This window comes from Bombina bombina, chromosome 5 (genome assembly GCF_027579735.1).
Source record: "Bombina bombina isolate aBomBom1 chromosome 5, aBomBom1.pri, whole genome shotgun sequence".
Taxonomy (NCBI): Eukaryota; Metazoa; Chordata; class Amphibia; order Anura; family Bombinatoridae; genus Bombina; species Bombina bombina.
The window spans coordinates 642,042,302-642,067,377 of NC_069503.1; positions in this window are offsets into that span (position 1 = coordinate 642,042,302).

The following is a 25,076-nucleotide window of genomic DNA, read 5'->3' on the forward strand; positions in this document are numbered from 1 at the left end:
AGGAGCCAGGATCAAATCATGAGGAGATTCGGAGATATGAGGTTGCGCTTAACAAAAAAAGTCAACCTCATAAGGGAGTGGGTGCAAGCCCGTAAAAGAGGGGGCCAAAGAAAGGCCCCGCGGAAACTATACCTACTCCCTTATGAGGTGACTTTATGCGAGCTCCTCAATCTCCGGGTCCCCAAAAGATTTAGATCCTCGCCATCCTCGGCCTCCTCTTCTTCCCTCCCAGCTGCGGGATCTGAAAGTCCTGACGCGGGGGCCAGGGCAGCTGCTTCTCCGTCCGGTGGCCTGGGAGGAGATGATGGAGAATCTGAACCAGGTAACTATACAACTTCATATAATATCTTAATATTTGATTTATTTTAAAAAAATGTGTATATAGTCGTCAGACACTAAACCTATACAGATCTCACAACATACAATACATATGATGTTTACATATCTGATTTTAGATTAGTGACACATGAAATAGGAATGATGTTTCTTGCGCTCTACAGAATATGCGTCACAGAGCGAAAATGGAATTGCGCATACATGTTAACATGGGTTAGCTGTAAGTGGCATTGCTTTATACATGTTGGTCAAATGACGGATGCGTAATTCCGCTTGGAATCATTGCGCAATGATCGTGAAAATGGAATTGCGCATACATGTTAACATGGGTTTGCTGTAAGTGGCATTGCTTTATACATGTTGGTCAAATGACGGATGCGTAATTCCGCTTGGAATCATTGCGCAATGATCGCGAAAATGGAATTGCGCATACACGTTAACATGGGTTTGCTGTAAGTGGCATTGCTTTATACATGTTGGTCAAATGACGGATGCGTAATTCCACTTGGAATCATTGCGCAATGATCGCGAAAATGGAATTGCGCATACACGTTAACATGGATTTGCTGTAAGTGGCATTGCTTTATACATGTTGGTCAAATGACGGATGCGTAATTCCGCTTGGAATCATTGCGCAATGATCGCAAAAATGGAATTGCGCATACACGTTAACATGGGTTTGCTGTAAGTGGCATTGCTTTATACATGTTGGTCAAATGACGGATGCGTAATTCCGCTTTGAATCATTGCGCAATGATCGCGAAAATGGAATTGCACATACACGTTAACATGGGTTTGCTGTAAGTGGCATTGCTTTATACATGTTGGTCAAATGACGGATGCGTAATTCCGCTTGGAATCATTGCGCAATGATCGCGAAAATGGAATTGCGCATACACGTTAACATGGGTTTGCTGTAAGTGGCATTGCTTTACACATGTTGGTCAAAATGAAATGTTTTTTATTTATTATATATGTGAAGAATACAGTATTCTTATTTTCAATATTATACATAATAAAAAAAGAAGAATCCAAATAAATTATAACATATGCCCATCAATTGATGAGAATGAAATAACACAAAAAAATAATTTAAGCTACAGTAAACAACACAACTGATTGAAAATAAGAGTACAGGATATATTTATCATGAATAGAATTGAGGAAACAATTAACTCATGGGACTACCAAAGGATTAATAGTTTTTAATTGATTTGCTAATAATGTAAAGATTTTAAACATGGCATGATTTGTATTAATGATATCCAATCCTCATTTAATATATTACAGATCTGGATGTTGGTGCTCGATCCTCAAGGCAGGGCTTGTCACAGTATGGTATGTCTCATTTTAATTGACATTTGTCTTAGAAACATGGACAGAATATTACATACTAAATCCACATTGTTCAATATTTATATGTATCTTCAAAATGGATTTTAAAACTTTTTGCAAATAAGAAAAAATAAAACCAAAAAATAGGATTACATTGTAAGACTACTCTGATTTTGTTTGGAATTTAAGATATCCCATCTATTCTGGATGTCTTAATTTTAATGTAAGATTCTTTGAATGTCCAATTTATATTCTTCCCTTGTGTATTGCTTAATCTTATTTCTATACATTTTGTAAAAATACACACAATTTTGCATATGTTTAGATTTTAAAAATATAGATTCCATTTTTGAAATTGATCACGTCATTTAAGGGACATGACAACTAAATTTTACATAGAATTTTTTTTAAACGTGATTTTATTGTTTTGTTTAAACATTTTATGAGCTACATTGGTTCAGTCTATTGTTTTAGTTCTTAGAAAAATTAATGGATTTTGGTTTAGGTTAAACAATGCATTACTGATATTATCCGGCTGTTTTTCTATGCATAAATTGGCATATTTACAAAAGTTAAAATCATGTGTTCAGAAAACAGTAGTACATAGTTTAAAAAAGTATACAATTACACATTTAGAGCTTCATGTCCCTTTAATAGATGAAAATTAAATAATTCTTAGGATATCCTTAAATAACATATTAGATTGGAATTGCATGCTCAAGGACTTTTATCCCCAGCTGTTTGGGAACAAGAGGAGGTTGACAGATGCACCTGTTAAGAAGGCCCTCTGGGAGTCTATCACCAATGCGGTTAAATTGGTGTGTGACGTCCAGAGGAGCCAGGATCAAATCATGAGGAGATTCGGAGATATGAGGTTGCGCTTAACAAAAAAAGTCAACCTCATAAGGGAGTGGGTACAAGCCCGTAAAAGAGGGGGCCAAAGAAAGGCCCCGCGGAAACTATACCTACTCCCTTATGAGGTGACTTTATGCGAGCTCCTCAATCTCCGGGTCCCCAAAAGATTTAGATCCTCGCCATCCTCGGCCTCCTCTTCTTCCCTCCCAGCTGCGGGATCTGAAAGTCCTGACGTTGGGGCCAGGGCAGCTGCTTCTCCGTCCGGTGGCCTGGGAGGAGATGATGGAGAATCTGAACCAGGTAACTATCCAACTTCATATAATATCTTAATATTTGATTTATTTTAAAAAAATGTGTATATAGTCAGACACTAAACCTATACAGATCTCACAACATACACTACATATGATGTTTACATATCTGATTTTAGATTAGTGACACATGAAATAGGAATGATGTTTCTTGCGCTCTACAGAATATGCGTCACAGAGCGAAAATGGAATTGCGCATACACGTTAACATGGGTTAGCTGTAAGTGGCATTGCTTTATACATGTTGGTCAAATGACGGATGCGTAATTCCGCTTGGAATCATTGCGCAATGATCGTGAAAATGGAATTGCGCATACATGTTAACATGGGTTTGCTGTAAGTGGCATTGCTTTATACATGTTGGTCAAATGACGGATGCGTAATTCCGCTTGGAATCATTGCGCAATGATCGCGAAAATGGAATTGCGCATACACGTTAACATGGGTTTGCTGTAAGTGGCATTGCTTTATACATGTTGGTCAAATGACGGATGCGTAATTCAGCTTGGAATCATTGCGCAATGATCGCGAAAATGGAATTGCGCATACACGTTAACATGGGTTTGCTGTAAGTGGCATTGCTTTATACATGTTGGTCAAATGACAGATGCGTAATTCCGCTTTTAATCATTGCGCAATGATCGCGAAAATGGAATTGCGCATACACGTTAACATGGGTTTGCTGTAAGTGGCATTGCTTTATACATGTTGGTCAAATGACGGATGCGTAATTCCGCTTGGAATCATTGCGCAATGATTGCGAAAATGGAATTGCGCATACACGTTAACATGGGTTTGCTGTAAGTGGCATTGCTTTACACATGTTGGTCAAAATGAAATGTTTTTTATTTATTATATATGTGAAGAATACAGTATTCTTATTTTCAATATTATACATAATAAAAAAAGAAGAATCCAAATAAATTATAACATATGCCCATCAATTGATGAGAATGAAATAACACAAAAAAATAATTTAAGCTACAGTAAACAACACAACTGATTGAAAATTAGAGTACAGGATATATTTATCATGAATAGAATTGAGGAAACAATTAACTCATGGGACTACCAAAGGATTAATAGTTTTTAATTGATTTGCTAATAATGTAAAGATTTTAAACATGGCATGATTTGTATTAATGATATCCAATCCTCATTTAATATATTACAGATCTGGATGTTGGTGCTCGATCCTCAAGGCAGGGCTTGTCACAGTATGGTATGTATCATTTTAATTGACATTTGTCTTAGAAACATGGACAGAATATTACATACTAAATCCACATTGTTCAATATTTATATGTATCTTCAAAATGGATTTTAAAACTTTTTGCAAATAAGAATAAATAAAACCAAAAAATAGGATTACATTGTAAGACTACTCTGATTTTGTTTGGAATTTAAGATATCCCATCTATTCTGGATGTCTTAATTTTAATGTAAGATTCTTTGAATGTCCAATTTATATTCTTCCCTTGTGTATTGCTTAATCTTATTTCTATACATTTTGTAAAAATACACACAATTTTGCATATGTTTAGATTTTAAAAATATAGATTCCATTTTTGAAATTGATCACGTCATTTAAGGGACATGACAACTAAATTTTACATAGAATTTTTTTTAAACGTGATTTTATTGTTTTGTTTAAACATTTTATGAGCTACATTGGTTCAGTCTATTGTTTTAGTTCTTAGAAAAATTAATGGATTTTGGTTTAGGTTAAACAATGCATTACTGATATTATCCGGCTGTTTTTCTATGCATAAATTGGCATATTTACAAAAGTTAAAATCATGTGTTCAGAAAACAGTAGTACATAGTTTAAAAAAGTATACAATTACACATTTAGAGCTTCATGTCCCTTTAATAGATGAAAATTAAATAATTCTTAGGATATCCTTAAATAACATATTAGATTGGAATTGCATGCTCAATCCCATTCATTTCATCAACATATGGAGTAGAGAATTCATTAACACCAACATTGTCAAATCAATATAATTTTATATTAAAGGGATACTGAGCTAAAATTATTAATGTTGTCATTCAGATAGAGCATGCAATATTAATCAACATTTAAATATAATACTATAATCATATGTGAAATATTCTATTGCTAAATGTATTTTAAAATCAAGAATGTACGTTTATCTGCAGCTCAATTTTGGTTGACCAACCTGGGTTTTGATTGATGATTGGTGGATACCTTCAACAAACAATATTTATTGAATCCAATATTGCTTATCTGCCTTTAAGATTAAAATGTAGCAACATTCAAATTATAATAGGAGTCAATGTTAAATCATTTGGAACAGTTTGAACAGTGAAATCAATGATTGAAATAAATCATGTCAGTGTCCCTTTAATAAACAATAGATTCATTCATCTTTACATTCTTTGGATTAGACAATATTGATATATAATTCACATATTCACTGTTGGAGTTACTTTATAGATATCAGCATACTCTAACAGCACCATGATTACATATTTGTACTAATCAATTTGTTTTTGTATTGTGATCAATATGTGTTGTGTCCTAAACAAGATTACTGTACATTGCACAAATGGCTTGATGTGCCACATGTCTTTGTTTATATTTGTCAACAGCTGTTATTCAAAATGTGGTTTGTGTGTATTCTTTTAAGAACATTGATCAATGGGTATATTTAGATATGCAATAGCATCGTATGAGATGAGTTTGATGTCTAATATAGTCAGAAATTAAACATATGTTCAATACATCATTTTTAACAGAATCCCCTTGATTCAATCAAGCATTTTTTTGTTTAATGACTGCTCTATTCTTCACATTTTCAAGTTGATTATTCTTAAAATTCGCTACAGATGTGATTTAGTGCTATCCCAAATGTGTTCACTAATATATATCTATATCATTCATAGAGAGAGTTGGTGTGGGGAGCCCAGAGGAATCCAGCACTGACACAGAGACGCCTTTGCGGTCTCCTGGTAAGTCCATTGACTCATTTATATGTCATTGAAGGAGTATTGGTAATCAATATTATGAGCATGATTCTGATGAAGCATAACATTTGAAACAAACATATAATTTACTCCTCTGATTATATATTAATTTTCTTTGAATATTGAAAGATTAATAATTAAAACTTTCTTAGTCTACACCTTTGTTATTCAGAAGATGTATAGCATATGTTTGTTTCCATGTTCATTTTTGACAACAGTCATCAAGTGATACACACATGAGAAATCTTAAATGTTCTATGTACTATGCTTTTATGATTTTAAAATTAATACAAACAATACATCGAAAATCTGAATCATTGAGAATAACAAATCTAATGTCATTTGTATGCTCCATCAAAATGATGTAAATCATAACTTTGGGTGTCTATATCTTTAATGCAACATTGATGTGTGTCTTTGATCAACAGTAACATATGTTATAATATCTGATCTTAACGTGTACACAACATGTTATGTTTTACAGAGATTGATTTAACATGTGTGACGGAGGAGGAAGAGGCTGCCTTGGAGTCTGATGGTATGTGAAATATATCTATCATGTTTCCAACATGTTGCTTTATTGGAAATCATTTTATTGAAGACATTCAAAGTCTACAGCTTTTGCACTTTAAAAAGGAATATTATTTGTCTGTTCAAATACACTACTGCCCCCTTTCTATATCAGGCAGCATGAAAATATGCTTGGATGTTTTTTTTTTTTAAATTTATAATTCATGCCATCATTATGTCACATGCATATTCCAGGCCAAAACACAATAATAATGTTATAATTGTACAGACAGTCATTGATATTCATCTGAGTGCCTATATGCATACCATATCCTCATTTCATAATTGTTTAGAAATTCAAACACACTTCTAAGTATATTGAAAACATAATCAATTTTAAATGCGTTGATTTGATTTCATGATGTATGAGATGTTAATATATTTGTATTATTTATTTCAGATGGATCCTCCACCTCTGGTCATCAGTTTTCCGCCCCTGCCCAGTCCCCTGGCCAGTCACAGACCCCTGCCCAGGCCCAGACCCCTGCCCAGGCCCAGACCCCTGCCCAGGCCCAGACCCCTGCCCAGAACCCTGCCCAGGCCCAGACTCCTGCCCAGGCCCAGACTCCTGCCCAGGCCCAGACCCCTGCCCAAGCCCAGACCCCTGCCGGCCCTTCCCATTTGTCCTTTCATGTCCCTCCCAAAAAACGGCCCTTCGTCCCCTTTTGCCGCTCTCCCCGTATTATGGGCCGTACAGCTGCCCAGACCCCAACTCACCACTCCCCAGCTGTACGGCCTACCCCGGAGCAGCAGCTCATCCCTCCCCAACCCAATCCCATCCCTCCCCAATCCAATCCCATCCCTCCCCCCTGTCTCAACCTTCATTGTCCTGGGTGTCGGATTGTCCTTCCCAGGCACAGCTGTAAGTATCATTCAAAATCCACATTATAAGATACTTAAAGGTACACTGAAGGCAAATTGTTTCTATTGTGATTCAAATAGAGCATGCAATGTTAATCAAATTTATAATTTACTACTCTTATCAATTATTCTTCATTCTCTTGCTATCTTTATTGAAACAAATAAATGCCTAGAATTAATTTTAAATAGAAAATAATTGTGGACATCATTTCTTTATTGTTGGATGAATGTATCCATCAACCAGCAGGGACAACCAAAGTTGATAAACAAAGATGGCCTGCCCTATAAACCTACATTCTTGCATTCCAAATCTAGCTAGAGAATTCAAACATTTAAAGAATATGTGCAATTTTTTAATATTTGTAATGTCATGCTCTATCTGAATGAGTCAATTAAATATTTAGGTTCAGTGTCCCTTTAATTTGATATCACTACATATACCAATCACCACTACTTGGATCCAACAAGTTATGTACAAATGTTGATACATTATCTCTTGTCTAACCCAGTGGGAATGTAATTTCTTCAGGTTGATATGTTTACACAGCTTGTCCTCAACGCCAAAATGTTTAAGGATAGGTGTGCCTACCACAGTATAATTAAAATATTTAAATTGCTAATGTAAGTACAATGTAAATCCTTTAACAAGATTTGATACACTCAAGCTGTATAAGTGGATCATCGAAAACCAATTAAAGGGGACAACATGTTTGAGTAAACTGTCCCTTTAATGATTTCGGTCTGTCTGAATAACATATTTAATGTGTAAAGAATCCATTTTAACAAATTGATGTAAAGAATGATTTGTCTTTATGATGACAATGTATCTTTGCTTATTTTTTCTTCTGTTGTGTAATTATCCTTAATATTTGATTTATTCTTTATTTTAGGCTGTGACTCAGCATGGCTCATGCTAGAAGGTATAGCACGAGTAGAGCAGGCCGTGTTGAGTAACGCAGCTGTCCTGAGAGGGATGAACGACACCATGCAGGCCCAGCTCCGGGTTCAGGATTTGACTCTGCGTCAAATCATGCTATTAAATTCAAGGCCTGAATCTGGAGCTGGACATGCACAGGACGATGAAGAGGATGACCAGTAAGTGGAGGATCTGGAGATGCTCCAAGGTCGCAGATAAGAATCCTCCGTCCACATGTTGATGTTTTTGTTATTGTTGCCATTTGGCCTTTTTTTAAGTTTATTGTTGTGCCTGTTGCACTCTTTTACCTTGTCATATGGCTCAAATGGGGCTATGCTGGCCCTTGGCAACTCTCTTCATGGACTGTGATGCACTCTGTTACCTTGTCATATATCTACAATGGGGCTATGGTGGCCCTTGGCAACTCTCTTCTGGACTGTGATGCACTCTGTTACCTTGTCATATATCTACAATGGGGCTATGGTGGCCCTTGGCAACTCTCTTCATGGACTGTGATGCACTCTGTTACCTTGTCATATATCTACAATGGGGCTATGGTGGCCCTTGGCAACTCTCTTCATGGACTGTGATGCACTCTGTTACCTTGTCATATATCTACAATGGGGCTATGGTGGCCCTTGGCAACTTTCTTCATGGACTGTGATGCACTCTGTTACCTTATCATATGGTATGGCTCAAATGGGGCTATGCTGGCCCTTGGCAACTCTCTTCATGGACTGTGATGCACTCTGTTACCTTATCATATGGCTCAAATGGGGCTATGGTGGCCCTTGGCAACTCTCTTCATGGACTGTGATGCACTCTGTTACCTTGTCATATATCTACAATGGGGCTATGGTGGCCCTTGGCAACTCTCTTTATGGACTGTGATGCACTCTGTTACCTTGTCATATATCTACAATGGGGCTATGGTGGCCCTTGGCAACTCTCTTCATGGACTGTGATGCACTCTGTTACCTTATCATATGGCTCAAATGGGGCTATGGTGGCCCTTGGCAACTCTCTTCATGGACTGTGATGCACTCTGTTACCTTATCATATGGCTCAAATGGGGCTATGCTGGCCCTTGGCAACTCTCCTTATGGACTGTGATGCACTCTGTTACCTTATCATATGGCTCAAATGGGGCTATGCTGGCCCTTGGCAACTATCTTCATGAACTGTGATGCACTCTGTTACCTTGTCATATATCTACAATGGGGCTATGGTGGCCCTTGGCAACTCTCTTCATGGACTGTAATGCACTCTGTTACCTTGTCATATATCTACAATGGGGCTATGGTGGCCCTTGGCAACTCTCTTCATGGACTGTGATGCACTCTGTTACCTTATCATATGGCTCAAATGGGGCTATGCTGGCCCTTGGCAACTCTCTTCATGGACTGTGATGCACTCTGTTACCTTATCATATGGCTCAAATGGGGCTATGCTGGCCCTTGGCAACTCTCTTCATGGACTGTGATGCACTCTGTTACCTTGTCATATATCTACAATGGGGCTATGGTGGCCCTTGGCAACTCTCTTCATGGACTGTGATGCACTCTGTTACCTTGTCATATATCTACAATGGGGCTATGGTGGCCCTTGGCAACTCTCTTTATGGACTGTGATGCACTCTGTTACCTTGTCATATATCTACAATGGGGCTATGGTGGCCCTTGGCAACTCTCTTCATGGACTGTGATGCACTCTGTTACCTTATCATATGGCTCAAATGGGGCTATGCTGGCCCTTGTTAACTCTCTTCATGGACTGTGATGCACTCTGTTACCTTATCATATGGCTCAAATGGGGCTATGGTGGCCCTTGGCAACTCTCTTCATGGACTGTGATGCACTCTGTTACCTTGTCATATATCTACAATGGGGCTATGGTGGTCCTTGGCAACTCTCTTCATGGACTGTGATGCACTCTGTTACCTTATCATATGGCTCAAATGGGGCTATGGTGGCCCTTGGCAACTCTCTTCATGGACTGTGATGCACTCTGTTACCTTATTATATGGCTCAAATGGGGCTATGCTGGCCCTTGGCAACTCTCTTCATGGACTGTGATGCACTCTGTTACCTTATCATATGGCTCAAATGGGGCTATGCTGGCCCTTGGCAACTATCTTCATGGACTGTGATGCACTCTGTTACCTTGTCATATATCTACAATGGGGCTATGGTGGCCCTTGGCAACTCTCTTCATGGACTGTGATGCACTCTGTTACCTTGTCATATATCTACAATGGGGCTATGGTGGCACTTGGCAACTCTCTTCATGGACTGTGATGCACTCTGTTACCTTATCATATGGCTCAAATGGGGCTATGCTGGCCCTTGGCAACTCTCTTCATGGACTGTGATGCACTCTGTTACCTTATCATATGGCTCAAATGGGGCTATGCTGGCCCTTGGCAACTCTCTTCATGGACTGTGATGCACTCTGTTACCTTGTCATATATCTACAATGGGGCTATGGTGGCCCTTGGCAACTCTCTTCATGGACTGTGATGCACTCTGTTACCTTGTCATATATCTACAATGGGGCTATGGTGGCCCTTGGCAACTCTCTTTATGGACTGTGATGCACTCTGTTACCTTGTCATATATCTACAATGGGGCTATGGTGGCCCTTGGCAACTCTCTTCATGGACTGTGATGCACTCTGTTACCTTATCATATGGCTCAAATGGGGCTATGCTGGCCCTTGGCAACTCTCTTCATGGACTGTGATGCACTCTGTTACCTTATCATATGGCTCAAATGGGGCTATGGTGGCCCTTGGCAACTCTCTTCATGGACTGTGATGCACTCTGTTACCTTGTCATATATCTACAATGGGGCTATGGTGGCCCTTTGCAACTCTCTTCATGGACTGTGATGCACTCTGTTACCTTATCATATGGCTCAAATGGGGCTATGGTGGCCCTTGGCAACTCTCTTCATGGACTGTGATGCACTCTGTTACCTTATCATATGGCTCAAATGGGGCTATGCTGGCCCTTGGCAACTCTCTTCATGGACTGTGATGCACTCTGTTACCTTGTCATATATCTACAATGGGGCTATGGTGGCCCTTGGCAACTCTCTTCATGGACTGTGATGCACTCTGTTACCTTGTCATATATCTACAATGGGGCTATGGTGGCCCTTGGCAACTTTCTTCATGGACTGTGATGCACTCTGTTACCTTATCATATGGTATGGCTCAAATGGGGCTATGCTGGCCCTTGGCAACTCTCTTCATGGACTGTGATGCACTCTGTTACCTTGTCATATATCTACAATGGGGCTATGGTGGCCCTTGGCAACTTTCTTCATGGACTGTGATGCACTCTGTTACCTTATCATATGGTATGGCTCAAATGGGGCTATGCTGGCCCTTGGCAACTATCTTCATGGACTGTGATGCACTCTGTTACCTTGTCATATATCTACAATGGGGCTATGGTGGCCCTTGGCAACTCTCTTCATGGACTGTGATGCACTCTGTTACCTTGTCATATATCTACAATGGGGCTATGGTGGCCCTTGGCAACTCTCTTCATGGACTGTGATGCACTCTGTTACCTTATCATATGGCTCAAATGGGGCTATGCTGGCCCTTGGCAACTCTCTTCATGGACTGTGATGCACTCTGTTACCTTATCATATGGCTCAAATGGGGCTATGCTGGCCCTTGGCAACTCTCTTCATGGACTGTGATGCACTCTGTTACCTTGTCATATATCTACAATGGGGCTATGGTGGCCCTTGGCAACTCTCTTCATGGACTGTGATGCACTCTGTTACCTTGTCATATATCTACAATGGGGATAAGGTGGCCCTTGGCAACTCTCTTCATGGACTGTGATGCACTCTGTTACCTTATCATATGGCTCAAATGGGGCTATGGTGGCCCTTGGCAACTCTCTTCATTGACTGTGATGCACTCTGTTACCTTATCATATGGCTCAAATGGGGCTATGCTGGCCCTTGGCAACTCTCTTCATGGACTGTGATGCACTCTGTTACCTTGTCATATGTCTCCATTTTCCTGATCTTTACCATATTATTTATAAACGTTGTTGTTTTCTGACATACTAATAAAAGACATGTCATTGCACGATTCTTTGTCCTCCTTATTCATGTCATTGATTGAAATCTCTATTTTATCTGATTGATCCTTAAAGGGACATACCCAAAATAATGTTGTTTCCTGAATCATATATGTAATACAATTCTAAATGACTTTAAGATTAACATCTCCAATGTAATTTTTATTTTTGTCTTTATATTGTTTTCTAAAATCTTTATCATTGCATGATTATGATTAGCATAGTAATTGTTTTATATATGTATATAAAGATTGTTATATATGTATATTTCAAATTTCACATCCATGTGTGTATTTATAAACTCTGCATGAATTGATGCACCTTTAACAAATGATCTGAGGATTGATACAATGATATAATCCCTGTAAAGTGTTCATTTTATTGAAATAGTATTGTCTCTGTGTATCCTCTTTTTATAAATAAAAATCATGTCCCTTTAAGTGATGGTGAGCCCAATTGTTAATGAATGTATTTCCATTTCTAAAGCGTTTTTGTCCTTTTTACATGAACAAGGACATATAATCTTAATAATAAACAATCTTATTGTAATGTTGACAGCACATGTATTTCATTTTCTATTCTATCTTATTGTAAAAGTGTAACCAAATCAATCTCTGTGTGTAATGCGCATATTTTATATGAGGAATATGTTTTTCAAAATATTTTTAAAAAATACTTCTCCTCCCATATATGGCTATAGGTAGTCTGACCATATTTCAACTTGAATAAATGACCCGTTTGATCAATACATGTGTCATTATTGTTATTCCCAAACAATCTAAACATATCTTAAAACATCAATGGCATATGTATTTCTCATGTGTATCTTTTAAATTTTAAAGATATACACCATAGCTATAGTTAAAGGGACAGTCAAGTCCGAAAAGATGAATCATGATTTCGTGACATTCCTAGATATCAATCTAGACACATACTAGTTTCAAAAATATAAATACGTTTCTTAGTGATATGCCAAGCTGTCAACTGAGTCCTTGTATTGGCTGCTTTTTTTCTGCGATCGCGGATGCGCCATGTTGCTTAAGACGTCACCTGCCAGGCTGTCCAATGAATCCTTGTATTGACTGACATTTTTACGCGATCAAGGATGCACCTTTTATTGGATGGCGTTTTTACGCGATCAAGGATGTGCCTTTTATTGGATGGCGTTTTTACGCGATCAAGGATGCACCTTTTATTGGATGGCGTTTTTACGCGATCAAGGATGCACCTTTTATTGGATGGCGTTTTTACGCGATCAAGGATGCGCCTTTTTTTTTGTTTGCGTTCTTACGTGATCAGGAATGTGCCTTTTATTGGATTGCGTTCTTACGTGATCAAGGAAGCGCCATGTTAATTAAGACGTCACATGCAAAGGTAAAAAAACGTCTGATTGTATTACGTAGTCCCGCAATATTTGTTTGTGCACGTTAAACACGTTTGTGAATGAAGCCAAGTTTAAAAACATTGCGAATATGGATTGTTTGCATCATGTTACATTGTTGAACCATAGCTGATAAAGACCACCACATTCTCTTTTGCTGGATGTCTGGTTGAATAAACGAACAAAAGCAAAATGTTTTCATGCATAAGATATTTTGAGGCAAGTGCAAATCTCTATAGTCCATGTTGTTTAATATGTTTGTCAACAATATGTTCCTTTTTATGTAAAATGACTGTTGTGTTTAATGTTAAAGATATCTAATTCATAAATATGCGCTATTGTGTTAGAATCAAGTAATCAATATGCATTTATCTTTATCATATGCTAAATATATGATGCCGACTTCTTCTAAATGTAATTTCGTCGTATATTCTATTAAAGGTTCATTAGACACTCACATTATAAATCAAAACTTTTTATTTTGTCTCTAGTTAGATAGTCCATTGTTTAACAAATACACGTTTCATTTTGCTTCTGTTCAAAGAAAATGTAAGTAATTTTCAGACTCCTCACCAAGCCTCTGAGTTTCATGTGAGTACCATCTCCAGCTTTCTCCTGTTTGTGTAAAGGGTCTTTTCATATGTTAATGATGGGGTATTGTCTTGTTTTACGGTTGTAATGGGGGTTCATCTATATTTTCAATAGAGATAACCCTATTTTCTTTGAAAAAATTGATATCAGTATATGTTAATCTTGTTGTTTCTAGTAGTGTCTATTACATACAGTTCTGTTAAAAATATAACTATTATATATAAAAATCAGTGCGCCAAATCCCAATATATAAATTGGAAGAAACAAACAAACAGAGTATCAAAATAAAAATTAGAAACACCTATGCAAATATATACAAAGTGACAACTGCAAAAATAAAAACAGTGTGGTTAAAAACCCAATCAAACCAATATTGTAAATGGTGGAAATATAGTATTGGACAGTTCATCTAGTCCATAATCCAAATCCTGAAATCTGGAACGGATGGCAGGCTACTTCTTCGAATTTCTTGTTGGTGTCCCAAGATGTTAAACTCTGCAGAAGTGAATGATAAAAAAAGAAGGCGCCACCATAGTGCACAATCAGATGATAATAACACGCCAATAAAACAAGTAAGACCGTACTTACAAGCTGTATGACACTTGAGAAGTGTCACAAACGCCTTCTGGACTGTTAGGAGTCGTCCAGCTAACTCACACTGATGGATTTCAGAATTCCTCTGGGGTGTGAGGGCGGCGATGGTCATAAGCAAAACAGCATCCAGCAACAGAGGTTTCACAGAGCCGGCTCGTCTTGTACTATCCACTGTTATTGTAGGTACATTGATGGATACAATGTAACAGATGGATCAATGAGAAGAGTAAATGAATGAATAAAGGAAAATTCGTGGCAAAAGTCTTGTAAAAGTGAACAGACTTTATTTAGAGTACATAAGCACAACGTTTCTCGGTCTCTCCTGACTGTTTCCTCAGGTGCAATATACATAATAGTTAAAACCACGAACTTTTATTGCCGAGTTCTCGGCGTCTACTAAAAGGAACTGCGCATGCGTGAAGGTGTGACCACTATTCGAGCTACCATTGGTCGCTGATATCCATTGGTAAGAGGAAATAGTATTCATGCCTCTGTGTGAAATAAACAGCGTGAGTAAAAAACTGCTATTAATGGCAGACAACCACAATCAGGCCGTGCAGGGCTCAACTAACCGAGCACATCAAAAGATTGTGTATATTAAAATATGTGTCAAAAAATATATTTTGAATAAGTAAATATATATAATATATACACAGCGTAAAAAATAAATAAATAGATCTAAAAAATATATATATATTAATTCCCATTAGGTCGCTCTTAGTGGTGACACCCACAGCGCAACTCAAATACTACAGCTAAACAGGTTGAACCAGAGTATCTCTCAGTCAAGATGTAAATGATATAAAAAGACACTATTACTTAATATATAATATAAAACTGTAGATCGGAACCTCATATAAAAAGCCTATAAAATACAATTCATTCAAAAACATATATACATGTTTCTGAAACATAGACAGAGTTCAAAATTAAATAAAAGCACAAATGTGTCATAACTGATTATTGGACTTAATAAATATATGCAAATATAACCCACTCTGAAGACATATATAGAAATGTATATATACACATATGCATATACACATGTATGTAGATGTATATAAGGTTATAAATATAACTATACATGCATATATGCACATACACACATCACATACCCACTGAGTACCGGTTAGTCAACAATACATGTGGTATCACAAATGAAATACAATATGCCTGTCATATAACAGTCATAATACATCTGTACTGTTAACACTTAGTGTATTCCACGTCCCAAAAGGCAATAGTGATAGATATATCCACAAAAAGCCCTATCAATATAATCATCATAGTATAAACTAACAAATGTTAAAAGATAAGGTGGCGCCTTCTTTTTTTATCATTCACTTCTGCACTGTTAAAAATATAGTATACTGTCCCTTTAATGCAAATGTTTATTTTTGTATCATGTATGAGTTCCACATTGGTTAATCTCCAAATATATTATTGTTAGCATATTTTCACCCCCCACTCCTAAAAGGACTTTAAACCATATTCATTGTTAAAACAAATGTCTTTCTGAAAATAAAGGAACACAATAATGTCTCTTTAAGAAAATAGACTTTATTTAACACGTCAATATAAATCTGATTTCAATATTTATTGTTTGAACAAGTACATGTAGATATACCAACAATCTTCAAATATATGTTAGCATATGTAATTTTGTTAAAGGGACAGTTTAGAAAACAAATAATGTTTTGCATTATTCTAAAAGTCAATTTTGTAATATCAATGATATCAAAGGTTTCTCACCAATTAATCATTTGTCTGTGTTTATTTTAATTTGCTAGCTAAACCTATGAGGTTCGTGTGCTCATTTCTTAGAGCTTGAAGAGTGCATGTAATCATTATACAATTTGACCACTAGAGGGCATTTGGATAGCATTTGTATATGTTAAACCCTGTGCTCATACAGCATATTATTTACCATGTATTGATCATTGATATCTAAAATGTTGTTATGTCAGAACAACAAATAAGTGTTCATTTTTCAGAGTCATAGATACAAGGGTAAGCACATAAGTCACACGTATTTCTCCATGTTTTGTTGTTTCCAACTTGATAATGCGTAATACAGTGTTTTCTTTGTAATCAATAATTTTCTGACTGTCCCTTTAAGCTGTGTTATTGGCATTCAAACAGTAATATGCCATCATGGATAATTGTAATGGTAATTTTGTTTGCGATTCGGGAAACAGTTTGGACATCACATCACAGAAACCAATCAATATCATGAACAAGGATAGGTATGTGATGATGTGGTTTTCACACACTTATAACCCACACTCTGCAAACAATCTGCCTCCATGGACCTGGTCCCATAGAAGTAGATTATATACAGAGTGTGGTCCACAAGTGTATGAAAACCACATCATCACATACCTATCCATTACACATTAAATAAAAAAAAACATTAAACATGAAAACAAATACTTACTTCCTCTTCCTTCCCCTCTTCCCACGGGGCTGAGGCTCTGGGAGGGGCAACTGCCGACTCTGACGAGTTCTCCTTGGAGATGTTGTTTGAAGAGTGGAAGGAAGAGTACTGGGACGACCAAGGTGAGGAGGAGAAGATGGCTGAGGAGGAGAAGATGGCTGAGAAGGAGAAGATGGCTGAGGAGAAGATGGCTGAGGAGGAGGAGATGGCTCGGCAGGAGGAGATGTCCCGGCAGGAGGAGATGTCCCGGCAGGAGAAGATGGCCCGGCAGGAGAAGATGGCCCAGCAGCAGGAGGCCCAGCAGCAGGAGGCCCAGCAGCAGGAGGCGGACCAGGAGGCAGACCAGCATGCGCTTCCCGGAAAAAAATAAACATCTCTTGGTGTAGATTAATGATTCTGTTTTGCCCTTCTTCTATTCTATTAAGTATGTTTATTATTTGGTTTTGGCCTTCAATTATTTGGTTTTGTCCTTCAAGAATTCGAGTTCGGCCTTCTATATTTTGTATCCGGGAGTTACGCATCTGGTCTATGTAGTCTAGTAGAACCCGCACCTCCGCTATTTCCTCTTGTTGTGCTTGGCGGGGTACCCGTGCATGGCGTGGTGCCCGTGCATGGCGGTGTGCGGGTCCTTGAGGGGCCTCTGGTTCCGCGGGCTCCTCCTCTGCTTCGGGGGTCTCTTCATCAGCTTCCGTGCCCTCTTCGTCACGGGGGGCCTCTTCCCTCCGAAGTGGAAATTCCTCCCCACCACTCTCATCCCGGGGAGATGGAGGAGGCTGTATTTGTTGTGCTGCCTCCTCCCCAGACTCTGTATATTTGAAAAAATAAAAAATGTATATATTAGCATATTTCCAAATCAAGCTTTAAATGACTTAGCTTACGATACAATTACAAATGCAGAATCATTAATCCACTTTGAAATCTAACAATCAATACGATTTCCGCATTTTCTAAACCGTGTTTGTGATATCTCTGGTCAATCTGAATGTTTTAGCATTTGTTTTCAGTCTGTTTAAATGCACACCTAACCTATAGCCTAGATACTGATGTAACCGCAAAGTAATTGTGAATGCGTGTAAACAACGTAATAGCATTTATCTGATCCTTAAAGGGACATGAAACCCAATGTTTTATCTTTCATGATTTAGAAGCATACATTTATAATCAACTTTCTAATGTACTTTTCTTATCTAATTAGCTTCATTCTTTGGATATTCTTTGCTGAAAAGCATATCTAAATATGCTTAGAAGATGCTGATTGTTAGCTGAATATAGCTGCCTCCTGTGATTGGTTCACCGTGTGCATGGCTATTTCTTCATTAAAATATATCTCAAGAATGATTCAAATTAGGTAATATAAGTACATTTGAATGTTTTGTAAAATTGTATTCGCTACCTTAATCATGAAAGTAAAGGTTTGCGTATAGTGTCCCTTGAAATACATTTGTATGTGAATTTATTCTTAAATGAGCTTACCGTCAGATGAGAGTGGCAGGTTCCCGGTATCAATTCCTCCGATACCGACTACATCCACCTCAGAGATGCTGGGCCGCAACATTTCCTCCCATCGGCAGTACTCGATTTCCAGGGCAGGGCCGCCACCGGTTCCTGCGGAATGTCGGGCCTCCAGGCTTAACTTTTTCTTGAGATCCATCTTACAGTCCCGGTAGCGATGTTTTATAGAGTCCATATCTCTATTCCGGCCACCCACTGCATTGACTGCATTCCTTATCTCATGCCAGAGCTTCCTCTTCTCAGTCGGGGTGGTCTTCTGGTGCTGCAGCCTCCTATACCTGGCCATATAGGCCTCGACGAGGGCCTCCTTCTCCTCCATCGAAAACCTCGCCTCCCTAGTCGCCTTGGCCTTCCCCTGTGACGATGCCCTCTGTTTCCCGGACTGTGAAGCCCTACTCTGTCCGCCACTGGGCCCAGCCACTTGTTCATCTTGAACCAAGTGGCTGGGTCCACCCACCGCTTCCACCCCCGCTTCCTGCCCCCCTTCCTGCCCCCCTTCCTGCCCTGTTCCTCTCCCCCTCCCTCTCCTCCCCCCTCTACCTCTCCCCTGCCTGCCCTCCATCTGTTCCCTAAACTAAACCCCAAATAATCAAACAAAAAGTGAGTGTGAAGAAATGAAAGGGGTTCAAAATAAAGAACTAAAAAGACAAAATAAGTGCTGAAAGTGTGAGAGGGATCTAAAAAAACAAAGAGGGTAAGGAGTATTGTAGTAGTAGTATGTAAACTAAATGTAACTAGGGGATGGGTATGGGATGGGGATGGGGTATGGGATAAGAGTAAATGGGATGAAAGGGAATGGGACTACAGGGAATGGGGTATGGAGTGTAGTATGAGGGGGTATGGGGTATGGAGTGTATGTAGTGTTATTGATAAGTGTATGTATGTATTGAATGTGTTTGCGTGTAAATGTGTTAAGTGTACAGAAAAATCACTCGCTCGCTAACTCACACTACTACTAATTCTCACTAACTCGCACTACTACTAATTCTCACTAACTCACACTACTACTAATTCTCACTAACTCACACTACTACTAATTCTCACTAACTCACACTCCCACTAACTCTCAATAACTCACACTAGCACTAACTCACACTCCCACTAACTGACTCACTCACACTACCACTAACTTTCACTAACAACTCCCACTACCACTAACTCACTCACGCTCCCACTAACTGACTCTCTCCCACTAACTCCCACTCCCACTAACTCACTCACGATAACACTAACAACTGACTCTCTCACACTAACACTAACTCACTCACAATAATGCACAAACTCTCTAATCTTAAACCTCCAATCTCCAAAGACCCACCAGCAACACAGTCAAAGAAGCCATGCTTGTGTGGTGCTTATATACCCTGTGTAAATGTTTAATGATGTACCTATTTGCGTTGTAAATTGTGTTCATGTGTGCTTTATTAGCAATTAGTATTTGTGCAATGTGTATTAGGTGTGTGAATTTGCGCATGCTCATTTTGAGTTAGTATTTGTGGAATGTGTAGAATGCGATGATGTCATAGTGCTCGTTTTCTATAACATTGACCAATAGTATTCTGTTTAAATGTGAATTTGCGATGGTGTGTTATTAGTGAAGTGTTGTATATGTATGTTTGTCCTAATATATAGTGATATTGAATGCGATTATTTTGCTAGTGTATGTATATTTTTTTTTCCTTGTTGTTATTTAGCGTATTTCCGCATCTTAAAGTATATGCGTATTCCCTGTATTACGTTTTATTAAAAATCCCCCCGCTTGTGAATGTGTAATGCTTGTGTGCTTTGTTGAGTGATTGTTGTTGTGACATTTGCGGCGTGTTATTGTTGTGCATGATGTGCTATGCGTCATATGACCGAGCTGTGCGTATTTCTCGCGAGATCGAGTGTTAGGTGAAAAAAAGCTATTTATTTTGCTTTTCCATTGATCTCTATGGGAGACTGTCTAACGCGGACAGGATTCCGCGTGTGAAATACACGCGTTAGGAACATCGTTAGATGGTCTTTTTTGAACTCTAAATACCGGAGTCAAAGAATGCCATGCGTTAGACATAAACCACGCGTAGCGTTAGCAGCCCATCTACCGCCAAACTCCAAATCTAGCCGTATATGTTTTTGGGATAACTTATAAAGTGTATATAATATAATATTCACTGAATAATAGATGGAATATACAACCTTTTAATTAAGTCCAATTGATGGGGTATTTTAATATTTAAAAAAAGGTGTGATATTAAATATTAAGCCCCTTTGGAGTTTTTGTTTCTAATTCATATATACATTTATATTCTAATTTCAACATTTCATTTTCCACACCTCCTTCTCTCCAGTTTTGATTTAATTTATCAATTGCAATATATTTACATTTTTTTTAGATTACAATTATTGCATGATAGGAAATGTTTTGGTACTGGTAGATCTTTATTTCTGTCCTCGGTTGCATTTTCTATGGAGAGTATTTGTTCTCTCACTTTCTCTCTTACTGGTCTAATGGATTCACCCACATATTGTTTCCCACAAAAGCGTTCTCTCAGATAGATTATGTTTCTGTCAGTACAGCGTATTAGTTTAATTTTTATACTCTTTCCCTGTAATATTTGATTTGAATTGTTTCCTTTTTTTCTGAATGTATGCAAGCATAACAGGGGAAAAAACATTTAGATCTTTGCCATGAAGGTCTTTGTCTAATTTCTTATTCTTTTTTATATCTGTTGGGGCTAGTCTACTTTTCCGATTATTTTCCCTCCTATAGATGATCTCTGGATATTCTCCTATTATACCTTTTAGTTTCTCATATAATTTTAGTATGTTCCAATGTTTTTTTTATAATTATTTCTACCTTTTTGTGGTCTTTATTATATTGAGTAATGATGGTACCCTTGTTTTTTTGTTAATATTAGTATTCTTTTTAGAATTGTTTAATATATAATTTCTATTTCTACCATTCACTATTTCTTTGTTTGTCTATTATTTCACCTTTATAGCCCCTATCTATAAATTTATTTTTAAGTGTTGCTGACTGTTCCAAAAAAATCTTGTTCTGTAGAACAGTTCTTTTTTATTCTCAATAACTGTCCTTTTGGGATGTTTCTTTTCCAACGGTCATGATGACAGCTCTCAGCATGTACATAGTTATTGCTGTCTACTTCTTTGTAATGTGTTCTAGTATTTAATTGATTATTGAGTACATAAATTTCTAAATCTAAAAAGACTATTCTGTCTTTCCTGATCTCATAGGTGAACTTTAGGTCCTTATAGTTATTATTCATTTTCTTATGAATTGTGTTTTTTCACCTTTCCAGATAATGAAGATATTTGTATTTATTTTTGCTATTTTTGCTATGTATCTATTCTAATCTAATTTCCCTTATATATATATTGTAAGATCATAAAAGATTGAGAACAAAACACTTCTAAAAATATAATGAATAAAATACAGTTTAGTTTACCCCTCCAGATGGTATGCGCTTAACTACAAACCAATCATTAGTAAAATCGTAGAGGATCTCAGAAATTTGAAGACATTACCGGTATCAGTGTCAGGCAGAATATGCTTGATAAAAATGATCTTGTTTCCTAAGCTAATGTACACCTTTCAAATGATTCCCATGCTATTGCATAAGAAAGATTTGAAACATTTAAACACACAATTCGCAAATTTCATATGGTCAGGGAAAAAACACAGGCTTAGCTTGGAGAAGCTCATGTGTTCGGTTCACGCGGGGGGCTTTGGATTGCCGAACTTGGAACTATACAACTGGGCCACATCTAGCAAATACGTTCTAGACTGGCTAAGTAACACAAACCACTTCACACACAAAGAAATAGAGAGCAGCATGGTACAGCCATGGTCTTTAGCAATGTTACCACATGTGGAGAATCATAAAATACATACAATGATCAAGGACTCTCCTCTCTTTGGAGAATCAATTAGGGCCTGGGCAAAAATGTGTAAGTGGATGGGGGTATCACATACGCACACAAAATTCATACCCATGGGAGGGAACCCGGATTTCCCTGCAGGACTGACGACCAAACCATTTCAACAATGGAAAGATAAAGGCTTATACTCAGTTAAACAGTTGGTGTCGGAATCTACTGGGCTAATCCATACATTCCAAGACTTACAGAAAGATTACTCAATACCTAGACAACACCACTTTGCATATTTGCAAATCAAACACTACGTGACACAGTTGCAGAAACACATAAACTTTACAGACCATACAGGGAGTGCAGAATTATTAGGCAAATGAGTATTTTGACCACATCATCCTCTTTATGCATGTTGCCTTACTCCAAGCTGTATAGGCTCGAAAGCCTACTACCAATTAAGCATATTAGGTGATGTGCATCTCTGTAATGAGAAGGGGTGTGGTCTAATGACATCAACACCCTATATCAGGTGTGCATAATTATTAGGCAACTTCCTTTCCTTTGGCAAAATGGGTCAAAAGAAGGACTTGACAGGCTCAGAAAAGTCAAAAATAGTGAGATATCTTGCAGAGGGATGCAGCACTCTTAAAATTGCAAAGCTTCTGAAGCGTGATCATCGAACAATCAAGCGTTTCATTCAAAATATTCAACAGGGTAGCAAGAAGCGTGTGGAAAAACCAAGGCACAAAATAACTGCCCATGAATTGAGAAAAGTCAAGCGTGCAGCTGCCAAGATGCCACTTGCCACCAGTTTGGCCATATTTCAGAGCTGCAACATCACTGGAGTGCCCAAAAGCACAAGGTGTGCAATACTCAGAGACATGGCCAAGGTAAGAAAGGCTGAAAGACGACCACCACTGAACAAGACACACAAGCTGAAACGTCAAGACTGGGCCAAGAAATATCTCAAGACTGATTTTTCTAAGGTTTTATGGACTGATGAAATGAGAGTGAGTCTTGATGGGCCAGATGGATGGGCCCGTGGCTGTATTGGTAAAGGGCAGAGAGCTCCAGTCCGACTCAGACGCCAGCAAGGTGGAGGTGGAGTACTGGTTTGGGCTGGTATCATCAAAGATGAGCTTGTGGGGCCTTTTCAGGTTGAGGATGGAGTCAAGCTCAACTCCCAGTCCTACTGCCAGTTTATGGAAGACACCTTCTTCAAGCAGTGGTACAGGAAGAAGTCTGCATCCTTCAAGAAAAACATGATTTTCATGCAGGACAATGCTCCATCACACGCGTCCAAGTACTCCACAGCGTGGCTGGCAAGAAAGGGTATAAAAGAAGAAAATCTAATGACATGGCCTCCTTATTCACCTGATCTGAACCCCATTGAGAACCTGTGGTCCATCATCAAATGTGAGATTTACAAGGAGGGAAAACAGTACACCTCTCTGAGCAGTGTCTGGGAGGCTGTGGTTGCTGCTGCACGCAATGTTGATGGTGAACAGATCAAAACACTGACAGAATCCATGGATGGCAGGCTTTTGAGTGTCCTTGCAAAGAAAGGTGGCTATATTGGTCACTGATTTGTTTTTGTTTTGTTTTTGAATGTCAGAAATGTATATTTGTGAATGTTGAGATGTTATATTGGTTTCACTGGTAAAAATAAATAATTGAAATGGGTATATATTTGTTTTTTGTTAAGTTGCCTAATAATTATGCACAGTAATAGTCACCTGCACACACAGATATCCCCCTAAAATAGCTATAACTAAAAACAAACTAAAAACTACTTCCAAAACTATTCAGCTTTGATATTAATGAGTTTTTTGGGTTCATTGAGAACATGGTTGTTGTTCAATAATAAAATTAATCCTCAAAAATACAACTTGCCTAATAATTCTGCACTCCCTGTACTGACCCAATATCAAAACTAGTTTCCTTGACCTCCCAAGGTGGTCACTCAGTCTCCCCCATATACAAAATGTTGATAGACATACCAAACCAAAAACACAGGACAAGCCTGAGTGATAAATGGTCGGATATACTGCAGACACAGATTTCAGAAGAACAAATCACAAAGAGTGTAGAAAATGTCAGGAAAGCCACCATAGGAACCGACATAAGGGAAATGCACACCAAAACAATTCATAGGGCACATATCACCCCTAGGATATACAGTAAGTGGGTGAAGGATGCAGACAATGTTTGTGTCAAATGTCGGCAGCCAGACCCTGATTATGTACATTTACTTGAGACTTGCCCAAGACTGACAAAATTTTGGGCCATGACGGAAAGATGGATAAATAAGACATGCTCTACTAAGATCAAACTGGATGGGAGGGCCATATTACTTCTAGATTTCCCAGTTAAACTAGGCACACAGAAACAACTTATATATAACA